This window comes from Sinocyclocheilus grahami, unplaced genomic scaffold (assembly GCF_001515645.1).
Source record: "Sinocyclocheilus grahami isolate Dianchi unplaced genomic scaffold, SAMN03320097.WGS_v1.1 scaffold44.1, whole genome shotgun sequence".
NCBI lineage: Eukaryota > Metazoa > Chordata > Actinopteri > Cypriniformes > Cyprinidae > Sinocyclocheilus > Sinocyclocheilus grahami.
This window is the reverse complement of record NW_015505223.1, coordinates 2,596,873-2,624,073: the sequence shown is the minus strand read 5'-3', so window position 1 is coordinate 2,624,073 and position 27,201 is coordinate 2,596,873.

Sequence of the window (27,201 nt, the reverse complement as noted above, 5' to 3'; positions counted from 1 at the left end):
TAAGTTTGTAACGTAAATCTGCATGATTATTGACTCCGGTTATGAGTAAACAATGAACACGTCAAGTGTGATACAAGTAAGGTTTTATTAGCTACATAAACACTTAAACTAGTCTAACATACTACATAAACACATTAAGGGGATCTAACATACACATACACACACACACACACACACACACATACAGTTGGTATAGGAAAGGGTTAAAGTTTAGCACTAAAGAAAGAGACATAAGGAATGACATTTATGGAACCATTTTGCATATTCAGCAGATCTAAAACCTGAGGGAAAACGTCAGATTCTTAGTTCAAACAAACCTTGTAAAAAGGTGTAACTGATACTTAATGCATCAATTAAATCGACTAAGTTTGATACTTGCGTATGTCTGAAAAAGATTCCTGATGCAATCTTAAGGCCCCAAGATCTTGCTGAAGTTGGTTGATGAGAAAGAGCTAGTTTGAGTCAGAATCACTTGATGAATGAAAAGGACTAGGCCGGAGCCTGGCACGAGCTTTGGTATCCTGGAGCGTTTCTCACATCTTCATCTTAGCATCTCACTGAACCACCGAACAGGGCGGGTCACATGGAGTGTGGCCTTTTAAAGCCTGCAGAGATTCACGCCTCTCAAGATGGGTTCGTCCAATGAGGAAGGCTGAAATCCCAAGCGGGAGGTTGGAAATACTGAGGATTTTTATGACTCTTTGTCTGTAAGCATGGTATTTTGCATATGTAATTCGCTGGAGTGTTGAGGCACAAATTAGTACCGATTCTTAGAACATCAATATGTTGCAGAGGTATCAGCATGTAATATGCACTCTCAGTTAGATCATCCGAAGACGAATTCATAGATACTAGACATGGTAGAGTTACTTATATGAATGAGTGGTTTATCGTAAGCATGAATAAAAATAGTCTATAATACAACAGATTAAATACAACACAGCAATAATATACACAATGGCCTGAAGAAAATGGGTGTTCATTCAAAGAAGGTTTTCCTATGAATTAATTAGTAGAAAAGTCAATTTCTCCTGTGCATTTGTGTCCCTTTGTTTCTGGAGAAAGCAGAATGAGAGCCGGCTCGCATTCCACAAGGTTGTAAATGTATCGGGTTACCATGAAACCAGGGTCTTGTTCGGCGTCCTGGGGTGTTACAAAGTATTTGTGAAATCTAGCTAACAAAATATATATTGTGTGTTGGAGTGGTCCAGACGCTACAACTTTATTTTGTGTTTTGGTTCTGTTTGCGCACGACAGTCGTCCGCGAGGGCCTGTCGCGCTATTTTGTGTTTATTTTATTATTAAAGTTTTCTTTAAATGTTCGCCGGTTCCCGTCTCCTTCTTCCTGATCTACAAACTGTGTTACAGTGATGAACAATGTATTACTCTTATCTGTATGAGCAAAAATTTTGGCATATTTTATGTTGTTTCCACAGTTATCAGGAAAAATGCAAGTGAAAAGCACAGAAACACTCAGATAAACACCTAATAGTGCGCATTTATAGGTTAACGTTAGACTGAGTGGCCATGTAAAGTTGCTACAACTTACATGTTTTCATTTTCAAATGATAAGCCATATTTAAGGTGAATGATAGGCAAACATTTACCTCTTTCTAAAATATTTCTATGATTAAATCACTGACTGAGACCCAATCACTGTGGGCATAGTTAGTAAGGCTCATGACATCACCCATAGCAACGAGGTCAACCCCGCCCTTTCCCTTAGCTTAAGATTTCTCCCAATTCCTTAGTAAAAGTTGGTTTCAGCAGCTTGGTGAATAGGCTTTAAGAGGAAACTCTTAGCTAAGAACTTTTACTGCTATTTAGGAGAACACTTAGTGCTCTTGGAACTCTTAATGTTTTGTGAATACAGCCCCAGAACATGAGATTTTTTTACTTTTGATTTCAGACGTCAAAAGTGATCAACAAAAGTTAGCAAACATCTCAATTTGCCCTCTGCTGATTTTCATTACAGTCTAGGCAAACAATTGAGATATTAAAGAGACCTCATTTGTGATTTTTCATTTCTGTGGGGAAGAACATGGGGTTTCCAATTCCGTTTCACACATTCTGCTGTGTCCCAGCAGACACATTCCAAACACTGGCCAGATAAGATTGGGAGTCAGTGAGAACTAGCCATTACCTAAACTATCCCAGCCAATGGAGAGCACTCCATACAGGGCTATCGTCCCAGCTCCTGTATCAGCACAGGAAGCACCCTGCTGCAGCTACAGGACGGCAACCCTTCAGTTGCCTTGGACGCCCGGAAAACTGGTGACAGCAAGTGCGTCAATGGGAAGAGCAGGGACCTCTGCTTAATGTTAGATCTATGTGAGTGAGAAAATGAGAGGGTGGTGAGAAAGGGAGGGATGGAGAGAAATATACTGAGGAAGTAGATCCCATGGGTGTTGGGTGGTCACTGTTTTTATAAGCAGGTTTTGAACGTTTTGCCAATTCATCATCCATGGCGCACAGCTTCACCCGGGTGAGCAATCAAGTTAACCATGACCACAGCCGAGCATGTTAATAGAGCGCGACAGTCGAGTTAAAACAATTTTTTAATTCTCCTTAGAGATACTGTATAAACTTAAGATAAGTTGGTGTGATTTCAGCTTCATTAGAAAAGTATTTATTAGCCATATTCCCAGTGAAGTGCTAAACAACTCATAATCCTGAAAACAGACCAACCAATCGGACAAGTCAACATTACTATGGTAATGAAAATTGCGGCAAAAGAGCTCTGAAGTCTGTCTACTCCTATAAAGCATTGTGAATGACATAATCAAATCTTTATTTCAAATAATCTCTCAAAATTAAATTACATTTTTAAAAAGGTCATTTAAACTTTTTATCTCACAATTAGGACTGTTTTTCTTGCAATTCTGAGAAAAAAGTCAGACTTCCAAGATGCAAACTAGTTCGAATTGAATTCTGAATTTTCTTTTTTCTCATAATTCTGAGTTTACATCTCGGAATTCTAAGTTTACATCTCACAATTCTAAGTTTACATCTTGTAATTCTAAGTTTCCACCACATAAAAAGTAATAACAGTTTATGCATCATTTTTTTCAACTTACTTTTTTCTCAGAATTGCAAGACAAAAACTCAGATTTGTAAGACAAAAAGTCATAGTTACTTTTTTTTTTTTTACCTGTGTCAGAAAGGGGCTTTCATAATAACTCAATAGTTTCATATTAAAAATGTTTATGATTCAATTACATCATTCACAGTGTTTCAAGGGAAGCGCAGTTCATTGTCTTTTCAAAAAAAGAGGTTACACGGTCTTGCACCTTGGTCTTTTTTTACTAAGATTTATAAACATTTTTAACTTAACTATGGCTTACAACCATTTCTGAAAACCCCTACAACTTGGGCAGTCACTGTTGTGCTCTTGGCTTCAAATGTCATTAGGGGCAATAAATAAAAACAAGGACACTATCAGTCCATTCTTATGAGGCAAACAATTAGCCGGTGTACATTATAGGTCTTTGACAGTATTTACAGACTCATGTTTATTCTTTTGACAAAGTGGCGCCATCTACACTGGTGATTCACACGGGACAGTCTGGTGTGAAGGGAACCCTTGGTTGCTGTAGCGACAAAGGGTAAAGAGACACCTACACTGACCACAGCACAGTCGGTGAGTCATGAGAATGAGGCTGGTTCACAGGAAATGCATCCCACACAAGTCCTGTGGGCTGAGCACTTTGGGTCAATCAGCTGTGCCAACATGAATGGAGCAGGCACACCAGCATGTTGGCACTGGGAAATAAGAGGAATGGACACTTTGTGTTTGTTCAATTTGCTGTAACGCACGTGTTTTTACAAAGTCAGTTTCAATAATCCAAATGTCACTCACACAATGTGATGTAATCTGCGCAGTTGGGTGTTTTGACAGCATCCTGACAAACTCCAAGATGACCTAATTCTGGTTAGGTTTGCCTGCGAGAACTCTAATTGGCACACTTGGATGGAAATGCACAAGTTTTTTCAGAAATGGTCAACCACTGGTCAGTGAAAGTAGGAAAGTTGTAAGTTTTAACATTTAAATTCTGTTGAAACGGTAACACTTTAGATTAGGGAACACTATTCACTATTAACTAGTTGCTTATTCGTATGCATATTACTAGCATATTGGCTGTTTGTTAGTACTTATAAAGCACATATTAGTGCATGACCTTTTCTGGATCCTTTAACCATACCCAATATTTAAACATACCTAATTCAATAACTACCTTACTTATTATAAATATGCAGCAAATTAAGACTTTTTTGAGAGAAAACTAAATATGTGTTCCCTAATCAAACAGTGTGTTACCATTGAAACTTCAACACTGGCAATTAAATGTTCAGCAGTACTTTGAATCTATTCTCAATTTCTCAATTTCTAAATTCAATACCAATCAAAAGTTTGGACACTCATTCTTTATTATTATTATATTTTTCACATCTTAGAACAATGGAAAAATTTAAACTAAGAAATAACACATATGGGGGAAAAAAATGGGAAATCTTACATTTGTGTAGATTTCAGCTCTGTTTACTCTGGACATTCATCAACCAATTTCATGAGATGCATCCTGGGATGTTTTAAAACAAGAATTCATTATTACGTGTAATTTCAAGTATCTAAGCAAAACTCTTTAGATCAAAAGGTTCAGATCATTAAAAACATAAATTTAGTCACGTGTGCCCAAACTTTTGACTGGCAGTTTACATTTTATCAGACAGACATCCCAGATATTAACATAATGGCAAAAGTCCTGTTGTTAACTTTTCCACCGTTTTGTAGCAGGACAGTAGTTCTGTTTAGGACTGGCTGATAAACTGGAGTGTCATACACTGAACCAAGCGAATGGGAATTGAACAATGGCCGTATTATTGGCAGTGTCCTGGGTTCCATGCTGGCAGACTCACAGCATCTGGCACAATGTGCGTTTGTTACGAAAGTTCTGTCTCATCTACACCATTCAGATTCTATAACAGTCTGTTCGTTTCTCAGAAAGATGCAAACAGCAGACAGAATGTGCACCCTGAATAGTCAAGATTTAATTTAGTTTAAATTAGATTTAAAGCAGCATTGTAAAAAAAATTCTGAATTGACCAATTAAGTGTGAGTAGCAGTGTGAATTTGAATTGAATTAGCCACACCTAACAGGAAGCTGATTTGGAATTTGAATTGGAATTGGAATTGGAATTAAATGTCAGTTAAGAAGAATTAACTGAATTGCAATTCAAAGAAATCCAACACTGGCGATGCTTTCTGTGAAATGTGCTCATCCACCCAGGAACACAGAAGTTAGTATCTATCTATCTATCTATCTATCTATCTATCTATCTATCTATCTATCTATCTATCTATCTATCTATCTATCGTCAGTCCATAAGGCATATAAACCTTAAAATTTCAAGTTCAGGTACAATTTTTAAAAAACTTTTTTAAAGCTTTATCAAGCCAACATTCAAGTTTGTCATGACAAATTTAGCTTTTCTATTAAAAAATAAATGTAAAACTTTTTATTCGTATGCATATTACTAGCATATTGGCTGTTTGTTAGTACTTATAAAGCACATATTAGTGCATGACCTTTTCTGGATCCTTTAACCATACCCAATATTTAAACATACCTAATTCAATAACTACCTTACTTATTATAAATATGCAGCAAATTAAGACTTTTTTGAGAGAAAACTAAATATGTGTTCCCTAATCAAACAGTGTGTTACCATTGAAACTTCAACACTGGCAATTAAATGTTCAGCAGTACTTTGAATCTATTCTCAATTTCTCAATTTCTAAATTCAATACCAATCAAAAGTTTGGACACTCATTCTTTATTATTATTATATTTTTCACATCTTAGAACAATGGAAAAATTTAAACTAAGAAATAACACATATGGGGGAAAAAAATGGGAAATCTTACATTTGTGTAGATTTCAGCTCTGTTTACTCTGGACATTCATCAACCAATTTCATGAGATGCATCCTGGGATGTTTTAAAACAAGAATTCATTATTCCGTGTAATTTCAAGTATCTAAGCAAAACTCTTTAGATCAAAAGGTTCAGATCATTAAAAACATAAATTTAGTCACGTGTGCCCAAACTTTTGACTGGCAGCTTACATTTTATCAGACAGACATCCCAGATATTAACATAATGGCAAAAGTCCTGTTGTTAACTTTTCCACCGTTTTGTAGCAGGACAGTAGTTCTGTTTAGGACTGGCTGATAAACTGGAGTGTCATACACTGAACCAAGCGAATGGGAATTGAACAATGGCCGTATTATTGGCAGTGTCCTGGGTTCCATGCTGGCAGACTCACAGCATCTGGCACAATGTGCGTTTGTTACGAAAGTTCTGTCTCATCTACACCATTCAGATTCTATAACAGTCTGTTCGTTTCTCAGAAAGATGCAAACAGCAGACAGAATGTGCACCCTGAATAGTCAAGATTTAATTTAGTTTAAATTAGATTTAAAGCAGCATTGTAAAAAAAATTCTGAATTGACCAATTAAGTGTGAGTAGCAGTGTGAATTTGAATTGAATTAGCCACACCTAACAGGAAGCTGATTTGGAATTTGAATTGGAATTGGAATTGGAATTAAATGTCAGTTAAGAAGAATTAACTGAATTGCAATTCAAAGAAATCCAACACTGGCGATGCTTTCTGTGAAATGTGCTCATCCACCCAGGAACACAGAAGTTAGTATCTATCTATCTATCTGTCTATCTATCTATCTATCTATCTATCTATCTATCTATCTATCTATCTATCTATCTATCTATCTATCTATCTATCTATCTATCTATCTATTTATCTATCGTCAGTCCATAAGGCATATAAACCTTAAAATTTCAAGTTCAGGTACAATTTTTAAAAAACTTTTTTAAAGCTTTATCAAGCCAACATTCAAGTTTGTCATGACAAATTTAGCTTTTCTATTAAAAAATAAATGTAAAACTTTATTTTGATAGTCCACTTTAGACATTCTACTAACTATAAGTAACTTGCAACTACATGTAAGCTACCAGTCATTAGTAGACGTCTGCTTAACATCTGCCAACTTTTTATTTTGATGGCAACTACGTCAACTTATTCTGCTAATCAAATCCTAATACTCTAATGAGAGTTAGTTGACATGTAGTTGCAAAGTTACTTACAGTTATTAGAAGGTCAAATGTGTACTATTAAAATAAAGTGTAACCAAATAAACTTACATAAAGGAACTTTTACTTCCATACATTCAAATCCGAACTGCAATTCTGCATCTGGATTGCTTCTTCAAATCAAACTGTCAAGCCAACACTCAAAGTTTGTCATGACAAATTTGGCTGTTCTACTTCAAATTAAACTTGCATAAACTTATTTGAATTTCTGTTTTAATTTTACTTCTTTGCATTCAAATCCAAAATGCAGTTCTGTTTGCTTCCACAATTCAAATTCAGTTCAAATTGAAGAATAGTGTCACTACTTGGAAACTATTGTGCCTTCAGGGTTTTCATGTGTGCAGAGTCTCTCTGGTACACGCGAGTTATCTTTGCAGCAGCGAGTCTAGTCTGTTCTGAATCTGTTTTTCCTTACTATCCTGGTTGTGTTTACCTTTCTCCCTGGTGCTGAGTGTTCCCAGGACATCCACGTCAGCTTCCATCTACCTACAGTTCTGACAAAACCCAGTGTTATGCACACTGAGATAAGGTTCACTAAGTCAATACCCAAATATCCTCTTTAGACAAAAACATTCTCCATATCTTAACACAATAAAATCTTGTGTTTTGGAATGGGCTGGATAGGGGAGTAATTAAATACAAGTAGTGACACCACTAACTTTTTCAGTTAGCGTTTTTCAGTAATGTGACAGCAGTTTTAAAAAGCTTTTCCAGTAGCAAGCCATTTTTTTTCCAATGAAAAAGCAGTGTAGTGCAACCTAACGTTACATAAATGCTTTTAATTGTCACATTATATTGGACACGCAACTTTACTCCAAAATAAGTTGAGGAAAAAATCAAAACCATTCTCATAAATGGTTCTCTCTTTCATATAGCGTTTGAAAATATAATTAATTCCAGTGAATCATTACATTTGGATGGATCTGAATGAACAATTAAAAAAAAACTCGACCAGTTTGAGTCCCTGCACACAATCATACATCTTTTTTTGAAATGAACATACATAAATACATGAAAATATAACTGAATAATTTTGTTTAAAATCTTCACATCGTTTCAATCTATGACAAATTCCGGGTCTTCCCTTACAAGAATTTCACAAAATGGTGTGTTCATTTTGTTCAACTATTGATTCTGAAAGATTGCAAATTTAAGATAAACTAATTAAATACATTTAAATTTTAACTTTGAATACAAAGTAGTTTCAAAGCTTTCCTCAAATTAAAACAGTAGAACATGGCACTAATGCCAAGGTCATGGGTTTGATTCCTAGAAATGCATGAACTGATCAAATGTATACTTCAAATGCAATGCAAGTCGCTTTGGATAAAAGTGTTAGGCTAACCCTAACCCTACTGCATTAATACAAATGTGCAAGCACACACATACACACACACATGTCTGTCTGGCTGGAAGGAGGGTCAGTCGTGGGCTGCCTAACCGAGCTAATAGACAAATAACAGGCACACTTTTATGAATGATGGTGAACTGCTCATTGTAATGGGAAGGGGGGTTTCTCCAGAAAACTGCTAATTGGTTGGGCTGTCAGAAATGGAAATTGTCAAACATTGTGGTTGGTCTAGCCTGCAGCCAAAAAAGTGACTGGTGTCCTTCTAAGGAAACCAAACATTTGATTTAATTGAAAAATGGCTTGCCAAATGAGACATTTGTGACTCATGTTGAATCTGCAGGGGCAGAAAAAAAACACATTCATGAACATTAAAGTCATAGTGTGGCACTGAATACATCTGTCTGCCTGTAGATTACCGTCAACAAACAATCGATTTATTCAGCTGCAAATGATCTATTGACATTCATTATATAAACATTACAACAACAAAAAAATTATTTGGAATCGGAACAGCCGGTGCCAAACAACCATACTTGTAAACTTCCAGAAAGATTACTGGTGTTGTTTAGATGTGTGCTGTCTGTTCTTAAGGAAGCTGCTATTTTGATCAACCCAACTGTGAATGGCAATTGTAGGTCTACTGTTTCATCTACATGCAAAACCCACGCACTGTTTGTTTTACTTGTTTCCATAGTGATGTTGTCATCCATTAGAAGTTGAACTCAATAGCCCAAGCTGAGCTAAGATAATAGTCTTGAAAGGGTTTGCATCTGTCGCATTCCTCACATCATTTACATTGTTCAACCACTCGATGAGACCAGCGTTCACTAACCCCTTTTTCCGGTGTATTAGAGGAAACCGTATGACTCTCGTATTGCCTAAACCCCCTCCCGCCTAATTCGCCTACACTCTTAAAAATAAAGGTGCTTCAAAAGGTTCTTCAAGAGATGCCATAGAAGAACCATTTTTGGTTCCACAAAGAAGCATTCAGTCAAAGGTTCTTTAAAGAACCATCTCTTTCTTACCTTTTTATGATCTGAAGAACCTTTTTTCACCTCAAAGAAGCTTTTGTGAAACAGAAAGGTTCTTCAGATGTTAAAAGTTCTTTATGGAACCATTTAGACAAAAAGGTTCTTCTATGGCATCGTGAAGCACCTTTATTTTTAAGAGTGTAGCATGGTCAGGGAACTGCAGTCATGCAATGTGCAGATGTTGCTTATATTCAACTGCTTTCAAGGAAACGACTCTTGAAAAGTGATATCCCAGTTTGGCTGGTCAAAAATAGCCTGAGGAGAGACATCCTAATATTGCTTTTCTTATGCATTCAGGAAGTACTTGTCAACCTCAGAAGTTTTATTATAGTCTGGTGGAATAAGATCCATCAGACTATAATAAGTAAGTATAGCCGTAAGTAGCCACAATTATGTTTGCCAACATGAGCAACCGTGTAAATCTAGCTTGTCAAAAGGGGTTATGTCAGCTATAACTCGAAGCTAAACCACTGTGCATCTTTTATTCAATCAGAAAGATATGCTTCATGGCTCATTGGCACTAGCCTGTCTGTCCCAGTTACAATCATAACCTGCAGCTTTAAATCAGATGACAACCACAAGTCACAGGAGATTATACTGAACCCATGGATCAAGTGTGTTTCCTTGCTACAAAATATTACTTTTTGGAGTTAGAAATAAGTGCTGAACTACAGTAAAGCCAGCTGTGGTTTGAAAATAGCAGCATGCAGTTATTGAGATAATTACAGTATTCTGCATTTCTTTCATTAAGTTTGGGAGAATATGGAAGCTTTGTTTCCACCACTGATTAAAAAATAGAAAACTTTATTTCTCACAATTGCATGTTTACATCTTGCAATTTAGAATTGCGAGTTTAAACCTCGCAATTCTGACTTCACAACATGCAATTGCAAGTTATAAAGTCAGAACTGTGAGGTATAAATTTTGTATTGTAAAAATCTTTTTTTTTCTCGCAACTGCAAGTTTATATCGCACAATTCGGAGAAGTCAGAATTGCAGGAAAAAAATTACAAGATATAAACTCACAATTGCGAGAAAAAGTCAGAATTGCAAGATGTAAACTCTCAATTGCGGAAAAAGTCAAATTGTGAGATTATGTCTTGCAGTTCTGACTTTATTTCTCGCAATTGCAAGTTTATATCTCACAATTCTGAGAAAAAAGTCAGAATTGCAAGTTTATATCTCACAATTCTGAGAAAAAGTCAGAAATGTGAGATAAAAAGTCGCCATTACTTAAAAAAAAAAAAAAAAAAAAATTTATTCAGTGGCGGAAACTGGCTTCCCTATTTATCTCCCTAACCTAACTTAGAGACAAAAGTACTAAAATGCTTATTCCTAAATAATAATGAATATGTATGCCAAGGGAAAAAAACAAGATGATATGCAACAGCCAAAGACAACCTGACATTCATTATTTTAAATAGTTATGTCTTTATCAATCTATCCTACTAAAAAAAGACATGCTTTTCACTTCTGCAATAGATGTGCTTTCAACAGCACAGTAAGAAGGTGCATAAATCTCAAACCTCGGAAGCTAAGGGCAATTCTAGAGGCTTGTCCTTGTGCACTTGCAGAACCAGCTCTGTCGGATATGTCAGTGTCCTTTCCCCTGTCGCTGTGGGTGAGGTTTAAATGAACATTGGCTGTTGTTGCAAAAATGGTTTTCGGAGGTAAGTCATCAATTGCAATACAACAAGTATCATGGTTGCTTTACATAACTCCAGAACTTCCAGCACACCGCATGCAGCCGAGACATTCAATATCATGCATTCGGCTGGCAAAACTGACTGTACTACACGTAAATCATCATGCTCTCATTCATGGCTAATTTATCACCAAGTTCATTAGCATAAAAACTTAATGTTCCTGATTAAGTCTGTGCTTCAATGAGTTTTCTTCCTGTAACATTTGTGGAGCAGTTAATATTTAGCGTTTGCTATTATTCTGTAAAGTGTGTCAACCTCCAAACGTGTGTTTGTGTTGTGTGTGTGTTTGCTGTAGGCTTACGTGTTTAAGTGGTTTGTATCAGTGTTTGTGATTGCAAATGTGTTTATGCTATTATCCAGTCCTATTTGAATGGATTAAGCCCTTCTTATCCAGCTCATTTCTATCCATATGTCAAAATCAAGGTCATGACATGTTTTAATGTTGCCAAAAGAGAGATAGATAGATAGATAGAGAGAGAGAGAGAGAGAGACAGAAGAAAAAAGAACAAAAAGAAATGGTCAAACTGGAAAGTCAGGATTTATGAAAGCAAGAAAAAAATGCACGACTGCAAGGATCTGATGAGAGACGAACAAGACTTACCCTTCCTGCAACCTAAAACTAGAATCTGTGTCACTCTTCGTGAAGGTAACAGTATATTGAATAACTATTATTGAAAGTTTCCTGTTACCATGCCATTCACCGTCCCTGTGGATGTCTCCAGGCAGGCTTCAAGGGTCAAGAGGTGACATTCCTAAAAACCTCTTAGCATTCTTCCACGGGGATGTCCTCTGTGTGTGTGTGTACGGCAGACGTTTGCACATGTTGTGACTATGTGTATGTGTTGCATGTAAGAGAATGTGTTAAAAGTGCAGCTTTTTGTGAACAACATTCCTGCTGAGTGACAAAAGCGAGTCTGCAGGATACATGTGCTATATTTACACGTTTATTTGCATATTAGACATCTGTTTGGAATACTTGATTCTGATTGGTCAATTACAGATTTCTGTTGACAAATAGGGTGACCATACGTATTTTTTCCCCCAGACGTGTCCTGGCTGGAATTTCTAAATTGCCTAAAATATCCAGGTTTTGAATTTTCCTATTGTTTTCATTCTTGCTTAAAGGGATAGTTCACCCAAAAATGAAAATTATCCCATGATTTACTCAAGCCATCCTAGGTGTATATGACACTCTTCTTTCAGATGAATACAATCGGAGTTATATTAAATCTCTGTTTAAATCTAGATTAAAGACACATCTCTTTGGCCAAGCATTCAAATAATGCATCTCATAATCTTTTACTGCAGTCATAATCTTTTACTGCAGTTATATCTAATCAAATGCACATTATTATTCGTTAGTTTGGGTTAAACAAATCATTTTTGCTTGGTTGGAACAGCAGCTACGCTAATTATGTTTGTACTTGTTTCTCTGTCTTTTGCATAACTAGGATTTACACAAGCTTCAGTCTGGAGCCAGAACACCTGAGAAGAGATGATGCAACCCCTCAGAGGACCTCAGATGATGCCAACCCTGAAACAACATACAGAACTACCACATTTTGCTATAAGTTTGATTGCATCATATAATAATTGCTGTTAATATTATTCATCGTCTGTTTTATTACGTCTTTAATTGATTTTTCCGTACATTTCTGCCATATGTACATTAACTGACAGTCACCACTGATAAGCTACCACTAAATATTGTAGAAACTTAATTTGTTGTAAAGTTGCTTTGCAACGATTTGTATTGTGAAAAGCGCTATACAAATAAACTTGAACATCCTGTGGTAACTAGGATTTACACAAGCTTTAGTCTGGATCCAGAACACCTGAGAAGAGATGATGCAACCCCTCAGAGGACCTCAGATGATGCCAACCCTGAAACAACATACAGAACTACCACATTTTGCTATAAGTTTGATTGCATCATATAATAATTGCTGTTAATATTGTTCATCGTCTGTTTTATTACGTCTTATATTGATTTTTCCGTTCTGCTGGTTCGTCTAGTCAGAGGAGAACTGGCCCCCCGACTGAGCCTGGTTTCTCCCAAGGTTTTTTCTCCATTCTGTCACCGATGGAGTTTTGGTTCCTTGCCGCTGTCGCCTCTGGCTTGCTTAGTTGGGGACACTTCATTTCCAGCGTTATCGTTGACAATTGCAAAGATATTATTTAAACTCAGCTGGATGTTGACATCACTGAATTCAATGATGAACTGTCTTTAACTGAAAAATGAGTGTTTACTATTGTCATTTTGCATTATTGACACTATTTTCCTAATTAATGCTGTTCAGTTGCTTTGTCACAATCTGTATTGTTAAAAGCGCTATATAAATAAAGGTGACTTGACTTGACTTGACTTAAATCATGTCCAGGCTAATCCATGCTTTATAATGGGAGTGGATGAAAAAATTGCGCCCATCCATTATAAAAGAAGACCACACGGCTCTGGGGGGTTAATAAAGGCCTTCTGAAGCAAAGCGATGCGTTGTGTAAGAAAAATATCCATATTTACAACTTTATAAACCTTCACAAACGCAATTTTCATTTCTGGGTGAACTATCCCTTTAAGGTAAAGACTGAAAAGTAGTTTGACCAATAGTGTGCAGGCAATGTACATAATCGACCAATCGTGAGGTCAGAGAAGGTGGGATCTACAGAAAATGGTCAAACAATGCAAATATGCATACATAATTTATGAGGACTGTAGAGCACAAAACCTAGTAATTTTATGCAATTTAGAAATCCCAGCCAGGATTTGTCTGGGAAAAAGAGGATGTATAGTCACCCCAACAATGCCAAACCATATAACTGAACATTTTCCATTGTATAAAGCTGTGCTAGTTTCTTAGCTGAATCCTTAAGATAATCTATATGTAAATCAAGTAAACTCATATTAACCCATAAACCTTTTCCAACCAACTAAAACTGAAAATTTCTCACCTAAAAATATAACTTTTGTAATCATTTACTAACTCTCATAGTGCTCCAAACGTATATGACTTTCATTCTTCTGTAAATAATAAGATCTTTTTTTTCCACATACAAAGAAACTCAATTGGGGTAAATGTTGTTTCGACCCTGACATTCTAAAAAATTCAATTGCCTCCTTACATTTTTTAAATTATTTACACCTTGACATTTAATATATATATATATATATATATTTTTTTTTTCTATTTTCTTTCACTGCACTTTTCAATCACTTTGAATTTCAATTACTGAAAAAATAAGTGAATTTGAAACTTTTAAAACTCAAAAACATGAATTAAAATTCCAAATTCTGTTAAATGGATGGAAACAAAGATATTGTAATGATGAAAAAAAATTCTGTTCAATTATTTGTCCAGTCAAATCACGTCTTGTACTGAGCATTTTGACATCATCCATTAAGCATTTATGTATTGATTTCAAGTATCTGCTCTGTCATTCTGACATGTCCACAAATCAAAGAATAGATCAATATGTCATCTAGTCATATCTTCCGTGTTTGTCACGAGGTGTAACCATGCTGGGGTGGCTCATTCATATTTTTAGCAGTGCAATCCAGACTTACAATGTGACAAGGAGGAACTCCTTAATGGGCCTGATGCAGAAGCAAAAGGGTTTCCCCAGAACTCAGCAGATGAGCCAGTTCTGAGTTTTTCAAGGTGGGCCAGGGAGGAGAAGGCTGACTGCTGGTGCTTTTGTGCACGGCTGTTTGTTTTGACAGCACGCTAAGAGACAAGAGGACTGGCGAGCCCAGGTAATCCAGACACAAACACACAGCGATATAAGCACTCTTGCAAACATACACTGCTACAGACGCTGCTTCAGACACACAAGGGTGTGGTGCATTAGTACAGCTTGTCTCTCACTCTTTGAATGGGCCGCTTGGGCACTGCTTATGTCATAATTTCCAACCTCTGCCACCCTGGAAATCAAAATAAACAAAGACAAGAAAAGAAGGCTCATTTTAAGATAAACATCATGGGGAGGGTGCTAGACCTTACTTACTACTCCACGCAATGACTCAGTGTTTAGACTGATGCTCTAATTCAGTGTTTGGCGGCACTAAACATGACACTATTGAGAATCTTTGAAGACCCCTTCCCGAAATCTCGAAACGGTTACCGGAAATCTGACGTAAGGCAACAAGTGACCCCGATTAAGGGGAGGAGTGTATGTGTTAATCTACACATACTGACAGACACATTGAGTCAGCAGTCACATTCCACCGGAGTCAAACAGCAAATTAGCCCACTATACTGAAACATACACTCTTGCTGCTGTAATTAGTGGGGTTTGATAGGACAAGCATCACTATTACTGTTAGTCATACTTCATAGGGGGTCACAGGGAACAAAATCCTCTACGCATTAAATTATATCAAGTTGAGGAGAGTATGCCATTATTTTTATAAGCAAAAATAATGGCATTAGAGTTACGAGTTGTATCAGCCTACTCCACGCAATGACTCAGTGTTTAGACTGATGCTCTAATTCAGTGTTTGGCGGCACTAAACATGACACTATTGAGAATCTTTGAAGACCCCTTCCCGAAATCTCGAAACGGTTACCGGAAATCTGACGTAAGGCAACAAGTGACCCCGATTAAGGGGAGGAGTGTATGTGTTAATCTACACATACTGACAGACACATTGAGTCAGCAGTCACATTCCACCGGAGTCAAACAGCAAATTAGCCCACTATACTGAAACATACACTCTTGCTGCTGTAATTAGTGGGGTTTGATAGGACAAGCATCACTATTACTGTTAGTCATACTTCATAGGGGGTCACAGGGAACAAAAATCCTCTACGCATTAAATTATATCAAGTTGAGGAGAGTATGCCATTATTTTTATAAGCAAAAATAATGGCATTAGAGTTACGAGTTGTATCAGCTAAAATTGTTCAAATTGACAATGTATTTAAATCAACTGATTAAATTGGATTATGTAACACAGAAGACATGGTGCATCAAAAAATGCTCTCAACATAAAAAATATAAAAACATAAAAAACTATATAAAAATGCAAACATATAGCAACACACAAGGATGACATGGTTGCTCAAAAATGCCCTCAAGGTAAAAAATAAATAAATAATTAATTAATATAATAATATTAATATTTGAAAAAAACAGGTATGAGGGGAAAATTTAAAATTATTTATTTATAAAAATAGTCCCTTAATTAAAACCTTTTTTGTGACACTACAATAAAGCCAGCTGTTTTCACTTGGGCCAGTAAGCCATAGATATGTAAGTGTAGATGTCACATTCGACCTCTCCAGACACGATGACACATCCTGACATCTAGGAATGGTCAACGTGTCTTCACTCACAGTAAAAATCAATGAGTCTTCCGATACACCACATTATTTTGCAGCCTCTGGTTGTAAAAAACACCAAGATTTAAATGTGTTGGTTGGTGTTTTTAAACTAACTTTTTAATGTTGTGTTAGCTAACAGCTTCGTCTTGTTGTATTATGTTAGTTCAGCAAAATCATCTGCTTAAGTCTATTGCAGATATATGTATGTGTATAACTTCAGTTGCAGATGCACAGTCAGCTTGCTCTCGAGTCTTCATAGACTGGCTTTAACCATTCCAGTATGGCGGACTGCTTATGTATAACGGCTCAGATGTTATATATATATATATATATATATATATATATATATATATATATATATATATATATATATATATATATATATCTTGTTATATATATATAAGTCTTGTTATATATATATGCAGTAAGCAGTTCTGTTAAAGAAATAGTTGAAAAAATGAAATCTGTCATAATTTACTCACCCTCATGTCATGACTTTAATTGCATGTTTCATTTTTCAAATATTTAATTAGTTAAATAATTAATTAGGCACTAAAGTAGGAAATGTTGTGACTGAAATGTTTCTCAGTAAAGCTGTGGTTTTTATCTTGCATTTGTTATTTTGGTTGTCTTTTTTCACCTGCATAGAGTGCAGGCTTTTTTCTGGATTATCGTGTTATTTTAGACTTTTTCAGGTACTTTGAGATTTTTGGTGATTTCTTTATGCTACTTTTCTTTTTTTTTTTGCGTTCCAAAGAATAATGTCATAATGGGTTGGAATGAGATGAGGGTAAGCGATGACAAACATTTTTGGTGAACTATCCCTTTAATCTTAGACATCCTGGAGATTTAAAATCCATATCATTGCCATTGTCTCAGAGGAAGTATGCCTCAACACAGCACATCATAATGTCTGCTGGGAAAGGCCACCCTCAGACTGAGCCCCCCCCCCCCATCTATCATCCAATCACCTTCGAGCCTGGATTAGGGGGAGCCAATGGTTGCACACTAAAGCCAATGGAATTCAAATGAGTCATGGATGTGTGAGAAGTGACGTATAAAATGGAGGTATACTATTGCTAATGTGCGACAGAAGAGAGATCTGAAGTGCATCTCAGGACAAGTGGTTTCCTGTAAGTTTTCCACACTGATTGTCAACAGGCAACACAGAGAAGTAGGCCGAATCCCAAGGGCCGTAATTTCAAACATATGTGTCTAGAAACATGTTGCCCAGGCAAACTAAATCTGCTTTCTAACTGATGGAGAGGACCGTTTTATTGATCAGAAGCTGCTCTTTCTTGGCTCATGAGATTGATGGAGTTTTCTGTTATGTCTGCGTGAAGTATCAACACTGATTCAGATGCATCTCCTGAAAAATAAAAATGAGAAGAAACAGAAGCCACAAGTGAGTCAATAGTTGAAATACAATAGAAATAAAATGGATAACTGGATAGCATTCAGGATCATTTATAGATTTTATTGATGGCAAGTTTTCTGGGCATGTGATGAATCAGGCTGTCTCTTTGCAACACATTGCAAAGACACAAACTGTTTATTGATTGACTCCAAGATGCAGTATTTCCTATAATGCTTTGTATGTCCTATAACGTAATTTTGTTATGTCGAGTTCAGTGATTCAGGCAGTTTAGCAAACAACTTAATTTGGAAGTTGATAAATTGGGTTCATTAGTCACAAACGCATGCAAAAATACTGACACACATTACAGACTTGCACTGAAGCTGACAAACACAAACAGGATGTTAATTAGATCTGCGCTGAACCTTAAATGACCTAACTGTGATTTCTCGTTAACTTTCTCTTCAGGACTAAATATTTTAAGCATTACACTTCCTGTCTCTTTTACAAACATAACTGGTTTTCCTTTTCGCTGGGCATGTGTGTCTTATGCATGTATGTGTGTGCGTTTGAAGTCTGTCTCCTGTCTCTTTGAGGTTGCTGGGAGCAGTGGGCGTGGCTTCGGCAGAGGTGTAATTAACTCTGACTGACTCAGGTACAGCTGTTGTGAAAGTAGAGGGACGCACCTGTAACATCCTCCTGCTTATTTTAGTTTCAGACTGACAGTCGACTCACTCCTTCACACGCAAACCTCTGCCATGACCTAAACACACACACACACACACACATGCACAAATGGGCGCTATGACCAAGAATCACGCCATTAGTAATTTTATATTACAGTAACAATTAATATTATCAATCGATTAAAAAATGAACAAATCACACATTTTTTCTGAAATTAATCGCGATTAATCCCACCTAACATTAAAGTTTTTAAATATACTTTTATATTGCAATAACTTCACATTAAATCTTCAAATTAATATAGAAACAACAAAAAGATAGTATATTTTTAATATTTGTTTAATTGTATCTTTTTTTTTTTATGACTGAAGGCAAGTATCACTGATATCAATACTACTGATGTCTCTATGAAATTGTTTTTTCCTAATATTTAACCATTGTAATTTAACCATTGTAATTGAGCATTGTATTTTCTCACAACTCTTTACCTTTTCTGATCCACCTCAGGTCTTAAGGATACATTTTTATTCTGGAAGTGAACTAATCCTTTAAAGTCTCTACTAATGAGCTGACGAGTTGAATCGGGTGTGTTAGATGAGGGAGACAGTGCTGCTGCTCCAGGACAATTTTGAAAACTATTTCAGAGACATGTTCTTAAATGTTACTCATATAACAAATACTTACATGCATGCACAGATTTAAGGCAGCTTTAATTGCCTTTTTGGTAGCTTAATGACTTTTTTGAGCTTTGATATGAAATTATACAGGACAAAAAAAGAGACAGAAGCAGCAGTTGTGAGTGGGGTGGCCAACCCTAGCTCCGCCCCTGCGTTAATTGCATGAAATATTTTTAGCGTGTTAAACTGAAAGAAATTAATCGCCTGGATTAACGCGCTAATTTTAACAGCACTAATTATAATATAGTTATTTAGCTGGAAATTATTTTTATGTTAAAGGGGTCATGTGATGCGATTTCTATTTTTCCTTTCTCTTTGAAGTGTCACAAGCTCTTGGTGCATAAAAAAGATCTGTAAAGTTGCAAAGACTAAAATCTCAAATCCAAAGAGATATTCTTTATAAAAGTTAAGAGTCAAGCCTGCCGTGTGTGACGCTGTGTTTCGTTGTGAAAGCGAAACTACTTTGTTTGGTCTTCCAAAAGAGGACACGACTAGAAATCAGAGGTTAAGTTGTATTTACAACACTGTTCCAGAACAGTTCAACCTAAATATTAATTTGTGTGCAGCACATTTATGGAGACTACAATGTTGGCTGTTCTGACTCACAGACTGTAAGTAAGTTTTCATTCAAAGGATTTGCCACTGATGATTCAAACGCGAGTTTTGAGCAGTGTAGAGTAGCGCTTGTTTGTCATTTCTCTGATCACAAATGCAGACATGGTTTTATGTTTACGCGGCACGATGCAACGCAACGCGTAAAAAGACAGTATAAGTCATTATAATCCAGAATTATGTCCCCACTGGACGCAACAAATGCCTCGTTTGTAATGGGTTTGAATGTTTTTGAATCGTCGCTCCAGCTGGACAAGGCATCACAGTATGGTAAGAGGCGTAACATTTCCGTGACACGCTTGAGGTATTCGGCCAATCACAACGCACTGGATAGCTGGCCAATCAGAGCACACCTCGCTTTTCAGAACGATGAGCTTTGTAAAAATCGACGCGTTTCAGAAAGGCGGGGCATAGAGGAGAAACAATAATGTACAGTATGTGGAAAATAATGTGTTTTTTGAACTTTAAACCGCATAAACACATTTCATTACACCAAATACACAAAATAATGTTCTTTTTAGCAACATCATATGACCCCTTTAATATTTATGCAAGCATCTTAAAAAAATGGATAGGCTCAAAAACTGTTCAAATCATGCAACACTTGAGTGAAAAAAGGCTCCAAAATAAGCATTTTAACAGAAATAAAACTAAACTTTGCTTGGATGAGCCACATTTAAAGGTCACCTTTGACCAGTAACCACACAATCCCTGTCGGCGCAGTGTGTTACTGATGGTAGCCTTTGTTACTTTGGTCCCAGCTCTCTGCAGGTCATTCACTAGGTCCCCCCGTGTGGTTCTGGGATTTTTGCTCACAGTTCTTGTGATCATTTTGACCCCACGGGGTGAGATCTTGCGTGGAGCCCCAGATCGAGGGAGATTATCAGTGGTCTTGTATGTCTTCCATTTTCTAATAATTGCTCCCACAGTTGATTTCATTTTGTCTCTCATAGTTGAGGTATACCTATGATGAAAATTACAGGCCTCTCTCATCTTTTTAAGTGGGAGAAATTGCACAATTGGTGGCTGACTAAATACTTTTTTGCCCCACTGTATAATCATGAAAGCTTTCATGCTCCATTTAGTATTTCACGTTAGTTCATGTTTCTGTGTAAATAAAAAGTCCCGCCCACTGATAGCCACGCAAATATAAACATTAAAATCCACCAAAAACTGATTTATTTCTAACTTTACACGGTATTTATACACACAATACCACCCAGCTGGTATACACATACAAGTCTGCTCTGGTACTGTTCATTATCACAAGCGCAGCTGCTGGAATATTTTAGCTTTCTGACAGCTCAGTTAAACTGAGGTTACAGCCATTGATTCTTTGCCTTAGTAGAGTAAATGGCACTTGTATCACTTTGGTAAAATCAATCTGTGAAGTGACATTGTGATCAGCACTCAAGTCATGTGGAATTTCCTGTAAGATGGCCATTGTGATGTAAACCGCCTTGAGAGTCAAAAGAACTGATTGAGTTATCAGGCACTACAAAGTGAAGGGAGGTATACTGGAGGAGATGGACTATTGTTTGAGAAGCGCGCCCAGCTTGTTTGTTTGAAATGTTTGATGATATCATCCTCATCTGAAATCAACCTGATTATTCATTCAGATTTTTACATACAGTATAAGAACTTGTATGCTACAGATTTACCATACCTTCACATTTTTAAATCATAGTATTTAATGTTATACTGACATAGCAACAAGCATCATGTGAAAAAAACCCATTTACTGTTTTTCATGCCATCTTAAGCTAAAGTGCACCCCTAAAAATAACAAAAAACTCTGCTGCTGCCGTTCTGCTCTTAATTATAGAGTACAGAGTGAAATAAAGTGAACTGGGTGTTCTTTACCTTTGTCTGACTATAGTCAGACTGGGATTTGTTTGTGGAAAATGCTCAATTGCTCAGTTCTTTCATCGCTCAGGAAACTTAATGGAGATTTCATTGAAGTATTGACTTTTCAAATGTTTCTTCTAAAATAACTTGAGGAGAAGAAAATGTATTTAAAAAAATTATTTATTTTATTTTTCACTTAGAAATTGCTAGTAAATTTCACAATTTAAAAAAAAAAATCGGTAAGTAACAATGAATTAAACATGAAATTTTGAAGTAGAAAGACTAAAAGAGTATTTTCTTGTAAAACTTTCTTGTAGTCTTTGTTTTACTGAATGTCGAAAAATAATTTTTTACCATGTAGAGCTATATAATTAATGTGGATAGCATAGCTCTGACAATTTTGTTTTGGAGGAATTCGATGATAAATCTTGACAAATCTGAACACAGTTTCTGTCATGACAACTCTCTGAGGGTTTGGCATGGTAATGTACATGACAATGTTAATGTATTTGGTCTTGGTGGAATAGATCTGCTACGCTGCTGCTGCTGCGGCAGAGCAAGTACCGAGACTTGCTACTGCAATACATCCACAACATGCTGCTGTGAGCATGTAAGAAATACTGCTGCTGCACATATAACACATATGAATAACCCCCATATAGCATACATGAATCCCCTCGTAGCAGATCTATACAGGTGGAGCTGGGGAAGGTGGAGGGTTTCTGAAGTGCGCTGCCAACTGCTACAGCAAACAAAAGCCAGGTATTTGAATATTGAGCAGCAAGATCATTGGCTACCGATACAGGAGAGAACCAATCAGCTGCCATGTGACAATGATGTCACCAGGTCAGATTGAGCAAGACATATCGGACTGCGCCATCTAGAGTTTCATGCCCAAACTCTGTATTTGTGAGGGCCTTTTTCATAAGAAAAAAATCTGAGAAACATTAACAATGTCTAGGAGATGCAATTGAGATATTAAAGTAATTTCACTGGGGATTTCGCTGAGAATAATCCAAAAATTAACCTGTATTTAAAGGGATAGTCCACCCAAAAAAATCATCATCATTTATTCACCCTCATGTGGTTCCAAATCTGTATGCATTTTTTTCTATTCACGGACTACAAAACACGATTTTTGAAGAAAGTTGGAAACTAAACAACATTGGAGTACATTGATTTCCATTTTACAGACAACAAAAACACTGAGACGTTTTCCTAAATATCTTCTTTTATGTTCCACAGAAGAAAGAATGTAATAGTTCTTGATGACTTGTTGGTGAGTAAATGATGGCAGAATTTTCTAATCCTTTAAGTGCACCAACTATACATGGTTCTTGCAACATTCTTCCTTCATTATAATTTCAACCCCAGGCTATCTTTGCACTGAAATTAGCCCTGCAATAAAATCCCACATTTAATGAATATTCTATTTCTAAATTACCCAATAGCTTGATCTTGATGACAGGAGTTTTATAGTCTCATAAAGTCAGACGGTAACACAAAATCACACCCACTCTTATCCTACAATTATTTTCCCCTTTAAAATGAGTATATTATTCTCCCTTCTGTCATACAGGATGCGCCTACACAACTAAAAGATGACTAACTGCTCACCTGGAGTATAATTAAAATCCTTCAGTTCTATTGAAGGCTTCTGAGAATGTATGAAGCATAGAGGGTCTTGTGACTCACGACCAGTCAGGTAATATCAGCCTGCCTTGAATGAACAGAACAGTGGCGAAATCAAATCCAGACATGCGCCAATAAGCTTAAAAAGCCTGGGGCGAAAAAAGCAACTAAAAAAAGCTCCACATAAAAAGCATCCCATTTCTAGACTGCAGGTGGGAATCTGGGAAAAAGTGGATACATGAGTCACATGAGGTGAGAATGCGTCTCAACAGGTGGGCTTTTCGAAATTGGGATTATTCAATCAGGGGATAAAATGAGAGATGAAAAGAGGGAGGAAAAACATGAAGAACATGTCATGTATTCTGTAACTGTGCTGTGGAGTAACTAAAAGTAGCGGCACTAACACTTTTTCGGTTACAGACCACTTTTTCCAAATAGTATGCGATGCTGTTCCAATTTTAAACACAGTGACGTTGCTGTTGTTAATGTCGTGTTGCATTTCTTTAAATTTTGAGTATCTTCTAGACTGGAAAGATCCCTAACACTCTCTAATTTAATTCTATGCATTAATGTCCCATATGGATCACTGATCTAGAAAAGGACAGAGAAACGCTTGCATGCCTGACCGCTCCTGGCCCACTTCTACTCGTACATAAACCTGATAATTGCACTTACACATGCACACACATGCTCCCTTTGGCTTCAGCCTGTGGCTACAAAACACAGGGATTCGTACAGTTGTCAATTAACCTAGAATGTTTTCACCCGTTTACCCATAGGCTGCTCCAGTTTACCTGAGCTTTAAATAACAGGGGTGTTTCATGCTAGATTTCCAAGAATAACTACCTGTGGAGGTCTATGCAATTATGTTGAACACTAGCCTGCAAAGGTCATTCTCACTGCTTGTTTTAAACCTTAAGACGCCTCTCAAGTCTTTACTGGGTTTTGCGAACGAATTTGAACGAATGCTTTGATTGTGAACAAATGGTGTGAGATATTTCTTTAGATTATGCTCTTGTTAATGGCACTGAAAGGTAAGCATCACTATCATCATTGCAACAAACCCTTAAACCTATGTTAAACTTTGTAACAACACTGGTTGTGCTACAGACATGAAACAAACCACCTCAAATTGAGTGTCTTGTTAAGGAGAGGTGAGCTATTATTATTCGAAGCGACTGGATGTATGATGATTTGCCAGGTGGCTTACAATAAAACTGGCGAAAACATCCCACAGACGAACAATGATGGAAGAAGTCAAGTCGTATCGAGAGAATGGGCTTTCCTGTCGCTCAAACCGTACAGCATGGCGTTAGCAACGCCAAAGTCATGGGTTCAATTCCCAGGGAATGCAAGAACTAATCAAAATGTAAATCGCTAATTTGAATGCAATATAAGTTGCCTTGGAAAAAAGCACCTCCCAATTGTAATTGTAAACCGAACCACCAGAGAGACTTGAGGACAGGGCCACAAACTTGACTTGGACCTTACAACACTCTGCCAAAATTTTTTTTACTTTTGCTACATAAACAAATGCAACATTTTAATTTGAAGAACTGTACCATGCTCTACTGTTTCAGCTACAGAAACTTTAGCCCTTTTCAGAAAAGCTGTCCTTATACATTTACTACATAACAAATGCTTAAAGCCCGTTCTTTCATTACAAACATTTACAGAGAATCACAAAATCTAAATTTCAAGAACCATAACAATCCCAATTCCAGAACAATAGCTTAGAGGATTCACAAACTGTAATCTGTAACTATAATAGAGGTTGCTGGAGGTCCCTAATGGTCGTGGAGGACCTTAATGATTTACTATTTTACAGTAGGGAGCAGCTGAATTACATTACGACAGCTCATAATTTATGCTTCATTACATCTGAGAACTAAATTAAATGAGCAGTGCTGAATTCATTCAAGTGTGCGTGCCAAATGGGAAGCTCAGAGTGGATTATACGTATGTGCGTGTTTGAGTGTGTGTCGGTAACCAGCTCCTATTCTTGTTGCAGGGTTAGAATGCTCATCGCTGTTTCTATATTTGTAGGTGACAATTGGGTGTTCAATTCTGAGCTCTTCTAGAACTGAGGAAATGCTGTATAATTATAACACAGACTGGGAACCCACTTCAGTCCTCACTCTTGCTTTATCTGTCTCTCTTCAAAAACAAGTTTATGTTAATTTTGAAGAGATTAAAGATGCAGTCATTCTGTTTGAAATTCTGTTTGGTCTGATGTAGAAAGGGTCAGCCGATTATTTGTTATGTTAAACTTGTTCCTGCACTTGGGTTTTATTATGTGTAAATTTTTTATTTGACTTGTTCTATTTTCTTTACCTCCTCCATCTATCCAGGTTTAAATTGTTCAGTTATGGAGTTTGTATTTGATATGTGTCAGGTGGGTAACTGATTGGAGAAAATAACCATCTGGTACATTTTCTATAACATAAGCAGTGTTTATTTATGTTTGTGCCCATGACTATGCATGGGTATATATGTGTGTGTTCCACACATACACAGATACACATTCACATACAGTTACACACAGCCCATGGGAACCAGAAGAACAGGTCAGACAACAGATAAAGGGGGACAACAGGAAATGAGGATGAGTCGTATGTGTTTAACTGCAGGTGGCAGGCTTAGCCAACACACAAAACCATCATTAACACACTCTCAACACAAAACACACTCTTGTTTGTTTATTACAGGTTAGGATACCAGATGCCCTTATGCATCTGCCAAATAAAATGATTGACTTCAGTTAAAATCACTGACTCACATAAAAACAGACATCATTATATATCTTATAAAACAATGTAGCAGGCCAATTAGTAACATTTGGACTGTCAAAATAAACCTTACCATTCTTACTTTCACAAACAAGCATTTTGCTCATCCTACTAAAGTTATAGAATCATATTAACACTGCATTCTTATTGGCACTTTGCAATCTTATCTCAAACCCTACAGGTGTCATACTGCCACTTTTCCTTAAAGGTGCTGTGTGCAATTTCACTCAGTGTAAAATACTTTTTTCTATTCCAGTTTAATGTGCAGAATAGTACAATATACTGTAGTAGTAACACTTTGGAAAACGTTTCATAAACATTAGGTAATGCATTAGGTATCAAACAATGAACAATACTTTTATAGCATTTATTTATTAAGCATGTTAATTATTTTTATAATGTTAATTTTTATATATAGTAATAGCTTTTCAACATTTACAATGAACATGAGTTATGATTAATGGTCATAAATGAATTTCTAAATGAAATTATATTTCTAAATAAACCTAGATTAATAAATTCACTGATCTATTAATAAATTGAAATGAATAAATGATAAAAAAAATAGTTGTTCATATGTCTATATCTATATACACACACACACACACACACACACAAACACATATGCAAAAAGTGTGTGTTTGTGTGCGCGCATTTTTGCGACAAATGAGGACATAAATTTGTATAATGACAAAGGTATAACATACTGTAGGTATTACAAGGAGAAGGTGACTTTTCAGGACATTACCCCATGTCCCCACTTTTCAAAACGCTTATAAATCACACAGAATGGAGTGTATTGAAAATCTGAAATAGCACAAAGTCTCCTGTGAGGGGTAGGTTTAGGGGTAGGGTTGGTGTAGGGCAATAGAATATACGGTCTGTACAGTATAAAAACCATTACGCCTATGGGATGTCCCCACTTTTCACAAAAACAAACCTGTGTGTGTGTGTGTGTGTGTATGAGTATATCTATGTATCTATCTATATATATATATGCATAGAAACATATATACTG